The 14,591-nt window shown below is 42.9% G+C and overlaps 1 non-coding gene across 1 annotated transcript; it reads left to right on the top strand.

Moving 5' to 3' along the window:
- The first annotated feature begins 3,302 nt into the window (after positions 1–3,302).
- On the top strand, positions 3,303–3,375 carry trnar-acg (transfer RNA arginine (anticodon ACG)). The gene has a single exon. It is a non-coding gene; the product is annotated as a tRNA-Arg (tRNA).
- Positions 3,376–14,591: the final 11,216 nt, after the last annotated feature.

Raw genomic sequence — 14,591 nt, 5'->3', positions numbered from 1 at the left:
AAGAAACACCATGTCCTTCAATGACCATATATATCTGCTACTTTGCAATAAGTAAATAAATGTCCAGTGTCCTTCATTGACCAAACCCATTCACATGTCCATGTACTGTTCGAGTTCCCCTGTCTCCGGACAGGGAATGGTTCGCCCCAATTTGGGCGTAGCCTTCGACGCCTACTTAATGGCTCCAGCCCCACCCTGACTCTTTTAGGATCCAGTTCAGAGCCCTGGTGAGGGAGAAGGCCGTAACCTGTTTGATGCATGGCCTTGCCGAACAAATGTCCTTCAACGTTGCTGGCCGTCTCCGGGTTTGTCCATGCCATCCCACCAAACAACTGTGCACTCATTGAGGTGGGCCAGGGACAAACAGTGACAGTGGGGTCTAGACTGTCACACTGACCCATAACACCATGGATGTTACAATAGTTAATAATATTAAAATGAATAATAAATCAAACCAATCCATGTCAGAGATGTGTTCTAACACCCCTCAGTAATGGTCAGGAAACACAACAACCTTTTGTTTATTTCTATTATTTTCTTGAGGTTCATTTGATAATTTTTTAAACTGAAATCGAGGGTTTACTGACAAAAAAAGGTCCAGAGGCCCACAACAAAATATTCAAATCAATATTTCCATGGATAAGGAAGCCTAACAAGGAAACCAAGAGATGGAAACAACTTGGATGATAGAAAATTGTTTTTAGTTTATTTTACAGCTGATTGAAGACGTGGGTCAAAACTGACCTGTTAACATCAGAGATGGGAACAGAAAGCTAACACAAGAGGAAGGTTGAAGCTATGAAAAAGGAGTTTGATAAAAATCTTGAACTGACAGTAGAAATATCCTTTTGTATGTTTACCTTTGTTGACAGAAGTCACTTTAGCTTGGCAGTGAAAAGAATCACTGTTAGCTTGACAAATAAGTGCACAAACTGGGTTCAAGCTGGACTTTGGACACTGGTATCTGCAACAACTCCCATCAACTCCTAATTTGTGTGTACAAAAAAATCATTGAGAAATCAAGGTGAGATCAAAGAAAGAATTCTAAGATCACCCAGGGACGATGAACAGGCTCTACTGGTGCTTAGGACTCTGTTGATCAGCTGCTGAGTTGCTACTTGATGTCAACATTGGTCTGTTTCATCCTGAGTAGTTTGATCATAGCAGAGTCGTTGCATCAATGAGCTGAATGTGGACGGACAGATTGACCCTCCACAGCAGACGCATGTGACAGATCTCTTGATGAGACGCCTCAGTCTTCAATTTAGTCGTCGTGTGTCATGCAGTGTTGAGGAGGCCGGCTGGCTGTGGGTAAAGTGGGGCTCAGAGTTTGTGGAGTCGGCTCTGGACTGAAGGGGGTCACTGATTTGTTCTCAGATGCTACAGCTCAGGTTAGCGAGGTGGTGGAGAAATGAGTGAGAACTCTGCCAGCTGGAGCCTCTTGGGTCCCGGGAGGCTTCACTCCTGGAGGTGGAAATGATGAGGAGTTTTAAAATCTGCTCCTCTTTCACGCTGACTTTTTTTTCTTGGGTTCCCTCTTTTATTCATGTGTGATTTTAATCTCAGCTCTCTAAACCTGAATGGAGCCAGAACCCATTTTAAAAGAGTTGCTCTTTTTAAACTCCTGGAGATCTAGAGGATCCCTGCCATGTTTGTCCAGGAGACCCACAGCACAACAGTCAGTGAATGGGGATGCAGGCAGGCTTTTAATGGAGGTCATTTGAAGTCCCAAGTCCAGTTGGAGCAGAGGGTGGAGTTTGATTCTCCAGGAGTTTTTTGTTGTTGTTTTTTCACCAGTTTCTTTTGATTTGGAGGAAATCGTTCCAGGTGTTTGAAAGAAGGTGAGAGCAACTTTGGAAAATCGAAGCGAAGTAAAATCTGGTCAACTGGACGTAAGTTTTAAACTACGGTACATAAACTTACGTCCAGTTGACCAGGTTTTACTTCGCTTCGATCTACGATGACCTGGATGAATGAGAACCTACACAGAAAACTTTGGAAAATGTTCAACTGGTGTTTTTAAATGTCTTTGCACCAACAAATGGTGGACAGGACAGCTTTTGAAACATTTTAATGCCACTGTTCAACACTGAATCTGCTGGTTTCCTGTTTTTAGGAGCTGATGGGAGCTGCACAGAGAAGCTCTTTTAGACAGGAACCATTCAGAGCTCCATCCTGCTTCTTCCAGCAGGATCCACAGATCCACCAACACACCAGCTGTTTGATGTGTGGAGGCTTTTTACCAGGATTCCTAGACAGCACAGCTGGACTCACTCAACAGCTAACTTGTTAGCACCGACGAGACAGGAGCGCTTCTATGGTTTTACTCAGTGGTTCAATATTTTTAAAAGATGTCCCATTCAGCCTGTGGGTTTTAGTGATCACTCTTCAGTCTCCTGTTCCGTTTTATTAAAATATTCATTTAAAGAGAGAGAGAGAGAGAGAGAGAGAGAGAGAGGGAGAGAGAGAGAGGGAGAGAGGATCAAACTGATCTCAAACTTGACTTCAAAATTCTCTGATTATAATAATTTGTACTCCTTGATAGATTCATCACTACAGTGTCATAGAGGGTCCATTACTATTGCAGTATATTAAAGAATATAAGAACGAGGTTTCCATCCATGGAAATATAATATTTCATGTATTGCAGTATATTTTCAAAGATATAACACTTTAATGTGAGACTTTAATGTCTGTCTTTGGTTTCTAAACTCTGACTCTCCTGTTATTGGTGCTGACTGAATTCTACCACCTGACAGACTGGGAAGGCTCATATTTGTGATGGATCCATCAACACATGAAGATCTTGTTTCAATTTTATAACATTAAAGCTCATCTTAGTAAAACAATGAAGTTACCTGAACTAAATTCTTGAAAAAAATGACTGTCACTAACTTAAATAAATCAAATCTACTTCAAAGTTCCTTCTGTTGTCTTAAGTCAGCCATTTTAAGTGTACTTGTAGTTCCAGAGCATTCCAAGTGGAGATGATATGAATCATTTTGTTCGATGAACTCAGTTCCTCTGCTTTGATGTTGGTGGACTGAGTGGAGTTTGCCTGAACCTGCTTGAACCTGTTTGCTCCTGCTCAGTCCCTCACTCAAGCCTCACTCAGCCTCAGCAGCACCACTCCACTGAGGACTGATTCAGGTTCCTAGCAACCAAATACAGAGGAGAGCTGAACCTTCTTGCTGTGAGGCCACAGTGCTGACCACTGCACCATTGTGTCCCCTGAAAATGCCACCACGTTGTTGGGATTTTCTGTAAAAGCAAGCACACATGAACATAGCAGCTTCTTCACAGGGCTGGTGGCGCAATGGATAACGCGTCTGACTACGGATCAGAAGATTCTAGGTTCAACTCCTGGCCAGCTCGCTTTAAACTTTATACTGAGAAGATGAAGTGAGAACCACTGCTAAAAGTCACTGACATCCTCCAAGGTTTCCTCCTTGTCTGCTGTAAACATGAACACATGCATGGATCCTGCTACCTCTCACATGTTAAGCTGGCACTTGACAGTGACAGCAGGAGAACAAAAATCCCAGAGTGTCATCAACATTTCCTGTAAACTAAATGACAGAAGCTGTTGAATTTCTGTGTCAGAACAAGGAGAAAGGAGCCCCAATGAAAGAGTGGTGTGTGTGTGAATGAGAGGACATTGTTCAGTCCACAGACCTGAGCATCGCTGCTCTGACTACCACGTTACCTCCTGGTTATCAGTGTGAAGTCAATGGTGAGGTAGTCAGTTGTTCCTTGAGTTTTATGCCAGAGGCCTGGTAGTTAAACGCTGAATTCAATAATTTTAATTCTTTACTTGAATTTTCATGCTGTTTTGCTGGAAATGTTTGACAACTTCTTGCATGTTGGTGCCCCATCACACAAAAAAGGTGCAGTTGTACTCTTTTCACCTCTGACCCACAAACATTCCACCAGTGAACGTCCAGAAATTGAAGCATAAACAGTTCAGCAACAACAAATTCTTCAAATCATCCTCTGAACCGAGAGCCACAGGCTCCTCCCAACATATGCAACACTGCCATTGAACTCTGCTTCAGTGTAACGGTGGTCGAAGGGTCAACATTGAACCTGTTGTATGACTTGAAAATTGTATCAGAGATCTGTGAGCAGGGCTAAATATATGAAAGTGTTGTCATTAACAGGTTGTGCATTTCTGTAGGTCCAAACATATCCTGGAGTCCACCAATGCCAGTTGTGACCTTGTGGGCTCCGGCTCCAGCGCTGTCAGTGAAAAATGACTGACAATCCATTGTCTCCTGGTGAGTCCTGCTGTGTTGGTAGGATGCATCAAATCACTGTGGGAACAAGAGACACAGTGACTGAACTGTAGCCCATCCATCCATCCATCCATCCATCCATCCATCCATCCATTTTCTTCCACTTATCCTGTTAAGGGTTGTGGGGTGGGGGGACCTGTCTCCCCAGCTTTCAGCGTGAAGTGGGTTCACCCTGGAGGGGTCGCCAGTCCATTGCAGGGCCAACACATAAAGACAGACAACCATTCACACTCACAGTCACACCTAGAGTCAGTTTAGAGTATCAATCAGCCTCGTCCTCATTCTCGTGTCTTTCCCACTGAAAAACTTTCACACCTGAAGTGTGAAGCATCGATAAAAGTGAATTTGACAGCACAACAGAAAATCCGAGTATATCACTGACATATTCTGTAAAAGAAATGATAGAAGCTGTTGAATTTTTAGAATGAGAAAAAATGTCCCCCAATGAAAGAGTGATGATTCTTTATTTTGATTTTGTTCTTCACTCCTACACAAGAGAGGGAAAGTGTCGGCTGGCTAGGAGCAACTGCCTGCTTCAGAATGGGAGGAGCCTCAGGACTTTCCAGTGAGAGCTGCAAACTTCCACCAGCGCCCACTGCCAGCACGTCTTCATGATGGAGCTGAGAAGAACACAACAACACAAGAGCACTGGAGAGGAGCACAACACTTCTTTGCTTCCTTGCCACTCTCATATCTGTCTGTACCACCTGGAGCTGGGGGGAGGAGCTTCACATGTTTTTTCTCTTGTTTTTTTTTCCAAAAGGGAATGACATGACTTCCTCTGTATATTAGTATATGAACTACTGAGAATGTTCATCCCCAGTTTTAAGTTAGAATTAAATGTTAAGTAGAAAAATCTTCCCTCTTCAATCCTGTCACTCAGTGTTGTAAACTGTTTCAAACAAATTCTACTGTTCAACAGTTCAAGTGTTTCTAATGAAGCTGAATGTGCTCTCTTCTACTTTCCTCAATTGTGTTTCTTTCATGTCCTCCTGAGATCAAAGACAGAATTCTAGGTACTGTCAAAGCCCTGATGACATCATCAGGAATTCTGACTTTGATCTGGAAACTCTTGCTTTAATCTGAATTTGATCTGACTGAAGTTTTAGTTTAGGTTGCATGAGACTGATGCCCCCCCCCCCCCCCCGTGACCCTTAAAGGATAAGAATAGAAAGTGGATGGAGGGATGGACTTAACACTGAAATCAGCTGATCTGATCCACATTCTAATTCTTCCTTTCCCTCTTTAGGAGTCATGGAGAATAGTAGTGTATATAATAATGTATATACAACCTTGGAGTATCTTTCCAAAGCTTTTAGTATTTCATCTTGTTTCTACTTGTAGTTTTAGTGTCTGGATCTTTTCTTTTTATATCCTGCTGACTGCTCTTTGCTTTTGGAGCTTCCTGCAACAACTACCAAGCCTCCTGGGTACTGTAGGAAACATGGTCAAGTTCTTCTTACTTTTGCAGTCACGTCCTGCTCACATTGGTCTGTCTTCATTTTGACTCCTCCCACTGCCACAATGACCAGCCTTTATACACTTGGTGACTGGGGCCCTGGTTGCTGCAGGCCTCAACACCAGCCTGTGGTTGTGAGCAGGGCAGAACAGAACTGACAGTATCTCACATGCAGGACCTGGGTCAGTGCCTGGTGCCAGCTGGGGCACCGCTTTAACCTGGACGCCCTGGAAGATCTTCTCCAGGAACTCGCCTTTTTGGTTCCATCAAGGCCTGTGAGGATGGTGAAGAGTGATCCACCACCAGGCAGCACAGTCAGCAGCAGCCATTTTGTTCCACTAAACTCATGTATGATAGTGAAAGACTGGTGAGTACTTGCTAACTAACACTTCCTGTTTTTATTGCTATTCTTCCATGAATGTGCTCATGTTGGCTTGTCCCCAACCACAGTTTCAAAGCCATGATGACATCTTTCATTAACAATCAGACTTATTTTTTCTCTATTTGGACAAATAAGGTTTCAACTGACACGGCTGGCCAACGTCCTGGAGTTAATTCAGCCTGTAGAACCAGGTGCTGGTTCCTTCTTTTACTAGGCAGGAACAGGCAGCAGATCCAAGATCAGTAGGCGAAGATGTCTGCTTTGACTGGTAGGAGGAAAGAGAGCAGGAGAGCTGGTCAGAGACAAAGACAGACAATGAAGAAGGAGTGCTGTATTCTGCTAGCACATGCTAGTCACAGTCAGAGATAATGAGTCTCAGCAGGTAAAGATTCATCACTGATTTCAGAAGATAATTGGACGTTCACTGGAAGATTATGAATGTTTGTGGGTCAGAGGTGAAAAGAGTACAAGTGCACCTGTTGTGTGTGATGGGGCACCAACATGCAAGAAGTTTTATACATTTTGAGCGAAAAAGCGTGAATCTTCAAGTAAAGAATTAAAATTATTTAAGTAACAATGAGGTCTCTGTAATAAAACAAAAGGGACAATGACTACCTCACCATTTCCACCCCTCTTTAACAGATTCACATTTCAAAACAACCAAGTTTATTTTATTCCCTTCTTTTAGTAGAGGATGGTTTTGATCCATCAACCTCTGGGTTCTGGGCCCAGCACGCTTCCTCTGTAAATCCATATTTTGGATTCTGGCCTTTTCTGCTTTTCATTTTGTGTTTGTATTAAAGTTCTATTGCTGAAAAAGTTTTTTTTGCCTTTTTAAACACACACACACACACACTTCCAGTGACTAATCCATATTTTCATCACTTAAACCACCACTGGAGTATTGAAAGAGATTCCACATGTTGGTCAACCAGAGAAGCTTCACCTGGTGACGCTCATCCAACCATGCATGAAGGTCAAGCTGCATTATCTGCTGTGCTCATTAGCAGGGGAATGAGCTGAAATGGTCAGTATCAGTAACAGGGTGACACTTTATCACAGCAGTGGACAAACATCAGCATTCATCACACAGCAGCTCCTCTGATCAACAGAACAAGCTGAAGTATTCTGGAGAATGAGGGCATTGATCCCTCTACCTCTCACATGCTAAGCTAGCACTCTACCATTGGAGCTAATTCCCCTGCTAATGAGCACTGCAAATAATGCAGCTTGACCTTCAGATTTGAGGGAAGAAAACCTTGAAACATTCATTCATCTTCTTCCACTTATTCCTGTTCAGGGTCTCGGGGGGCTGGAGCCTATCCCAGTGTCTACGGGCAAAAGGCAGCGTTCACCCTGGACCAGTCACCAGTCCATCACAGGGCCAACATACAGGGACCAACAACCATTCACACTCACATTCATACCTACAGTCAATTTAGAGAATCCAATCAGCCTTTTCCCCAAATTGCATGTCTTTAGACTGTGGGAGGAAGCCAGAGTACCAGAGAGAACCCACACAGGCACAGGGAGAACTTGCAGACACTACACAAGAAGATACTGCGCCCGAGCCGGTACTCGAACCCAGAACTTTCTTGCTGTGAGGCCACAGTGCTAACCACTGCACCACCGTGCAGCCCCCTTGAAACATGATGATGTTATTATTTATGTCTTTAATGCACCCAAACCTTTATTTTTCTGGGGTTTTGAGTGGTTCTGGGTCATGAATCAAAATTTGAATTGGACAAAAATTTCATGCAGGGTCACTGGGGCCACAGGTTTCATGTTCTCAACAGATTAAAACTGTAGAGTGTGTGACATGTGGTGTGTTTGTCAAGTTCATCAAGGACAGTAAACATGAGCAGGTCTAGATTCACCTCCATCTTTGGAGGTTGTTGAATTTCCTCCTGAGGACCGTCAGGCTGTTTCCTTACTTTGCTGTGACACAACAGCAGACAGCAACAAGGACTGCTGTAGTGCACTTGGAAAAATCACCATCTGTAGACTGGACCAATATGCTGATGTGATCCTTTGATTAGTTTCGGATCAGTCAGAGATCAAAGACTGAAGCAGGAGATTAATGCTCAGAATTCAGAGATCAAAGACTCCTGGAGCGTTGCCCTCTCTTGTCTTTGGGCCTGGATGTTAATGAATGTTTTACACATTTCTTTTGAAGAAAAAACTTGCATGACATTTCAAGGAGTTTTTCCTGCCAATACAGGACAACACCCACTCACAAACCAGTGCTGGACAAGTTCCTTCAAAGCTGTAATGCCTTATTTCTTACTTGTTACTGTCATTGTAAAATAATTGGTTCCATTACGATTGTGTCTGCCAGTTCTTGGTGACTGTACAGGAGGTCTGTGGACCGCAGGGCCACAACAAGCCCATTTCCTCAACTCTCCATTTAGTACAGAGGTCCCCAAGTATGGACCAGTGAGGATAAATGTGATCGTGGAGAAGTCTGTTTGTTCTTCAACTTGTCCAACTTGATGGTGAGATCTGTGACGCCATCTTGTGATAGTGGATTCATTCATCTGCTATTTCAACACATTCAAGTTCATTATCCCTACATGTCAAAACACATTTGGTGTGGAGTTTTAGTTTCTGGCCTCAATCATAATGTGTGCATTTATTCTTCATGAACATTTCTCAGCTTTGTAAGTTTATGATATTTTGTCTTCCTCTGTTTTCTATTCCATTGTTGTTGATGATTCTATTGCAGGTTTGAGTTCCCTGTTGACTGAAGCAGAAACAGGAACAAAAAGCTGGAGGTGGTCAGAGCTCCAAGTTGGGACGCTGATATTAAAGTAGGAGATGAACACATCCAGGTTAGCCATCACTCTCAGAACCTGCTACTTTACCTCTTCAGAATGTAGCAGCATAGCATAGCTTCATCTCACCAGTTAGTGGCCCACTTTGATGTCTGGGATATGAGGTTAAAGGTTCTTTACAGCTCTGAATGAAGGGTTTATAAAGTGTTTACAATGCCATGAATAACACAAGCATTCAGTAATTAAATAATTAATTAAATAAGTAGTAATAGTAATATTACTAATATTACTATTATATTAATAGTAAATAATAGTAATTAAATAAGGCATGACAGCTTTGAAGGAACTTGTCCAGCACTGGTTTGTGAGTGGGTGTTGTCCTGTATTGGCAGGAAAAACTCCTTGAAATGTTTTTTTCTTCAAAAGAAATGTGTCCTTCTCATGTTGAGCTGTGGACATCAGCTGACTGCTTTTCTTGCCACTGCCTTGCTGGCAGGAAAAGCCTGAGCAGAAATGAAGAGTGAGTTCAAGGCAGTAGATTTCACTCCATAGTTTAGGCCTTCATCCAGCAAGGAACCATAAATGATGATGTCAGCACTCCTCCAGCACTGCGATGCAGCTTAGAGAGGTCGGAGAATCACATGACTTCTCTCACTGGTTATTGATGTTTATCTGTGTCTATATATAATTTATGTCATGTATATATTTGTATATTAATGTTATTCATGTTACATAAAACATGTTAAACACGGAACGGCGTGGACAACAAATGAGCTGGTTCAGAGACACGAGGCAAAAAAAGCTGGATGAACTCTTCTTCATTCCAAAAATGACTTCACCCTTGAACACTGACGTCAGGTCATTTTATAGGGTCCTCCATTTTTTCAATTATGTGACGTTGCATATTGGGAAATAATTATAAAAAAAATATATATTTTGATGAAAACTATATTTGATCAGGAAAACTACATTGGGTCAAATAAATCCATCGTTCGTGACGGTGTTACTAATTTTAACTTTAGTGCTCTGGTGCTGATTGCCTCATTAAGATCTTCATGAAGAAATAAACTGAGATTTGTAAAAATGTTTTTTTTTTTTTTTTTTTTACAGAGTTGGCAGTTTGAGCATTGAATCTTTCTTTGTGTTGAGAACAAACCCTCAAAGCCTTCATGTTTCAGTTTGCTTCACAGCTAACAGACAAACACCTCTTAGCCTGGTTCTGGTAGTCCAGGTTTAAACACCAACACAAGGATTTTATGCTGATTTCTTCACATGCAGCTGAAATCTAGACTTCAAGTGTTCATGTGAGGTTACAGCTTCATGCCTATTTAGTTTTCAACAAATATTACGTCACTTTTATGCATTGAGCTTACTAACGAACTTTAGTCTGAGTAGCTGAATCTGTTAGGGGGAAGGCAGTGTGGACCGGCAGGAGCCTCCTACAAAATGCAATGGAGAGAAGAAGAAATCCTGAGGAGTCGCTATGAGATTGAAGTGTTAAAGACGTGGCTCCTTTGGTGGTGATAGGATTTGAGCTATTGACTCTATTTTTAGTTTATTTCAATGTTATTGCAAACATCAGCTGCTCACTTATCAGCTAGCAAGTAAACAACAGTATTGTTCAGTGTGCTAGCTGAAGTAGACCGAGCGGTCAGTTGAGTCTTTATTTCCATGTGTGCTCATGGTAGCAGGGGTTTAGATTTCTAAATGTAACCCTTTTACCACCGGCTCCAATATTAAAACCCACCTTAGGCTTACAGGGAACACTTTAACTCATTTCAAATATCTTGTATGGTAAAAGTCCCATCTGGAATAATTAATATCAATCTCGGGCAATGTATGATTCTCACTCTTAAATATTCAAATGGGGGCTATGGGGAGTACACTTGACCTTTAAACTCTGCTGTAAAGCTTCAGTAACAACACACAAATTCAATGAAACAACACAAGATTTCAGTTTAGAAAATGTATTAAAAGCTTGCAGAAAAACACATTCAACAAACAAGACTATAGAAAATAAGAACCCCGGGGTATATTGTTTGTCTTTTTTTCAACTGTCTAATTTTATTTCGAGTGCACTCTTGTTTACTTTCGTTGGCCCGCTTTAGTTGGAGCTCATGATGGAAACCTTTACCAGATCCCCCCGTGTGTCGGTGAAGTCAACAATACTGGACCGCAGCCGATGAATCCCTCGCTCGTTATGGCAGCAACCGTCCCGCTCGCAGCAGCCCGCAGCAACAGACCTCCGTGACTCGGCAGCAGCGGCACATCCTCCGGCTCCGTCGGCAGCAGTGACGCGTCCTCCATTAACGACTCTCTCCCGAGGCGACTATCCGAAGCTCCTGTCCCGTCCGTGCAGCGTCGTCTCCCTTCAGCGTGGACAGCGTTAGCCTAGCTCCCGCTAGCTTCTGTAACTGGACTTGCCTGGTGCTCAAAACACAATCGGTGGCGGAGAATCCGACTCACGCACTCCGATCACGTCGGTCAATTACAGTTCACAGTCCGTTACCGATAAAAACTCCTCTCCGACGACACAGTCTCCAAACTCCGATAACGTTACGCCATTCACACGATGCTCCTTCCTCGCGCTCGTTTCTCCCGGAAGTGTAAACACTAAAGGTCATGAACTCACGCACGTAACCTAACGTAAGAGAATTACTTTAACATTTTTGAAAGACATTCACACCCCATGAAATGATGTTTTTTTGAAAGTTACTAATTTTAAACAAATTTTATTTACATTTTAATATCTTCTTCATAATACTTATTTATGTAAATTTTATCTTAACCATGAACTGGCATTTTATTCTTAACTTATTCCTATAAAATCATGAAATAAGTACCACTGATTTCTCAGAGTATTACATCAACCTAGGATTAAATTAAAGCTGCAGTCAGCATTGTTTGGGCCTGAGCCTCCTCCCGCCCACCGGGGCCGAGTAGCAGGGGTCGTCCTGAATCCAGTGATGAATTTTATGAAAGCGGTGGGACTTGTAAATTTACAGCAATTGCTTGCAGTGTACTACAAGATTTCAATAGTATCACCGTTTATAAAAATACAGTACTTTGCCATTAATTCTAATAGGAATCTGTTAAATTACACCCCATGACTGTTTAACAGAACTATGCTGTAATGCTAAAATACAGTACTTCACTGTAAATAAATCAACAGTATCATGCAGTATCTTTGCCTTATGGACGCAAGGAGAATCTCCTGAGCTGCACGTGAGGCCAGAGCCTTGGTTATCATCCATCTCAATCACAGTCATTTGGTGAGTAGCGATTGCATTTATTGTAGACACTGGCGCAAAGTCTGTAGGCCAGTGGAGGCTAAGTGAAGTTTCCAGTTTGTGTGGCGACACACGAGTGGGGGGTGCACTTATTAAAATATAATAGTGACCAAAGCCGGACAACGCCACCTTAGGAATTTCGCCCAAGGAAATAGTTAACGTACCGACCAAAAGGCACTCACAGGTTCATTTACTAATTGGCAGGAGACGTGGTTCCATGACAAAAATTTATTGTAAACAGGCCAGCAGATTAAAAAGAGAACAAGAATAAATCTAAACAACTCTGGAGCTTACCAGTGGGGGTGAGGGATCCCAAGGCAGAAGACACCCTGATCAATTGGGACATCACATTTAAAAAACACACATGATTAAAGCAAAACAGGGGTGCACAGCACACAAGAGGAAAAGCGACGCCAGGACCGTGAGCTCCCAGTACCTGAAACGAAATGACAAGAATTATAATTTAACACCAAAACTAAAAAAAAAAAAAACACAAAAACCAGAACCAAACCAAAATTTAAAAATTAATTCGAGAAACAAGATTTAATTAACACAAATTAGCAAGGAAAAATAATACAACCCAAAATAACCAGAAACGAGTTCATTTCTCCATTGCTAGACCAGGGAGCTAACAGATAGCCGTCCAGCAGCTTGCTGCACCCTGAAGCCCAAGCGGAGGAATGGGAAACAATGCAGATCCAAACCTTCAGAGCACCATGAAGTACAGTTCAGTGGCGCCACACGGTGGACATCAGGATCTGGCAGACCCTGGTTAAACAAGGTGAATTACTGAAACAACCTCCAGTTCAACACACAGCGGATTCCAATTCGTTAACACAGAAGCAGAGCACTCCAGTGAACACAGTAAACAGTGAACAAACAAACAAGCAAAACATGTGTAGATGGCCAGTAGGTCGCAGAACAGGCTAGTAGCAGAGCAGGAGCCTGTAACAATGCAGGGTAGTCTGTAGCAAAACAGCAGCCAGCGCAAAGCAGGGTAGTCCTTAGCAAAACAGTAGCCCGAGCAAAGCAGGGTAGTCCTTAGCAAAACAGCAGCCAGAGCAAAGCAGGGTAGTCTGTAGCAAAACAGCAGCCAGAGCAAAGCAGGGTAGTCTGTAGCAAAACAGCAGCCACAGCAAAGCAGGGTAGTCTGTAGCAAAACAGCAGCCACAGCAAAGCAGGAGCATCTAGCAAAGCAGGGTAGTCTGGCAAGACAGCGCCCGGTAGCAAAGCAGCAGCTAGTTCTTCCTCAGTGTCACGGCTCACCAGCTGTGCCAATCAGGTGTAGATCGCACGCATGCAGAGCAAAGGGTTTCACAGCTAGTATGCTGTGGCAAACAGCCTCTGCACGTCAGATCGGGGGGGGGGGGGGGGGGTTTCCCCACTAGCGGCGATTAAGGGACCGTGTCCCAAAAGCCGGACGCCTACAATTAAACACGTGAACATGAAAAACTTGCATGATCAGCATGCAACACGAGCTACAGGGAGCTACTGCTACATACCAGCACAGACGGTGGCGAGAAGGCAGGCGTGAGGCGATCAGAGGCGGAAGCGATGTGACCAGGAAGTGGGAGGACCCCGAACCCCAAGAGCAAGAGATTGACCAGGTAGATGCTGCCCCTATTTATAGAGCAGCGCCACACACTGGTTGGCTAATGATGGTACAAGCCAAGTCAGGCATCACCAACCAGTCTCACTGCTAGGGTGGGACCTCTCATCCTGCCACATTTGCATTGATAATTACACTCGGTGCACATCATGCTAGCCAGATTTAGCAGCTAGCCAAAATGTTGAAAATGCTTGCAAATTAATCCAAAAAACACAGAGAGTCGACTTTACTTTTTACATCTCGAGCCTCCACAAATTAATGTGTGCGACATCTGTATTTTGCCTGTGAATTCATGAAGCTTTATGATAGACTGAACCATTTTACAGTACACACAATATACGTGTCACACAACAGTTAAGTCGGTTCATATTAAGATGAGTGCACACTGACTGTGTTTACATGCAATTACGTTCCTCCATCTTGTGCTAGGCTACTGCTCTGGCATGAGTCTGTCTGATGGCATGATTACAGTGTAGTTAAGGCCATAGAGCAGAAGCTGTGGTTGTATTTGTTTAAAAAAGAGTGGTTTTAGCATCGTTCAAGTGCCTGCTCATTTGTGTTGATTTTTCTTTGTCTCTGATATTGCCTACAGATGCAGGAGCCTATTTTCCAGCTGCCCTGATCCTAGTAAGTACTTGCCTGTCCATCACATTTCACAGTTAATCAGTTATTTTTTCAGACCTCAAACATTGAAATAGACAACTATGTTATCTGGTCAAAGAAGCTGTTTTTTTCTTCTTCTTCTTCTCTTCTCTTTTCTCCCTGTTTTCTTGGATCTCCAA

This window comes from Aulostomus chinensis, chromosome 4 (assembly GCF_037954235.1).
Source record: "Aulostomus chinensis isolate RoL2024-O1b breed Wild chromosome 4, RoL_Achi_v1.0, whole genome shotgun sequence".
Lineage (NCBI taxonomy): Eukaryota > Metazoa > Chordata > Actinopteri > Syngnathiformes > Aulostomidae > Aulostomus > Aulostomus chinensis.
The sequence above is the reverse complement of the archived record's forward strand: the minus strand, read 5'-3'. Positions and strand labels throughout refer to the sequence as shown.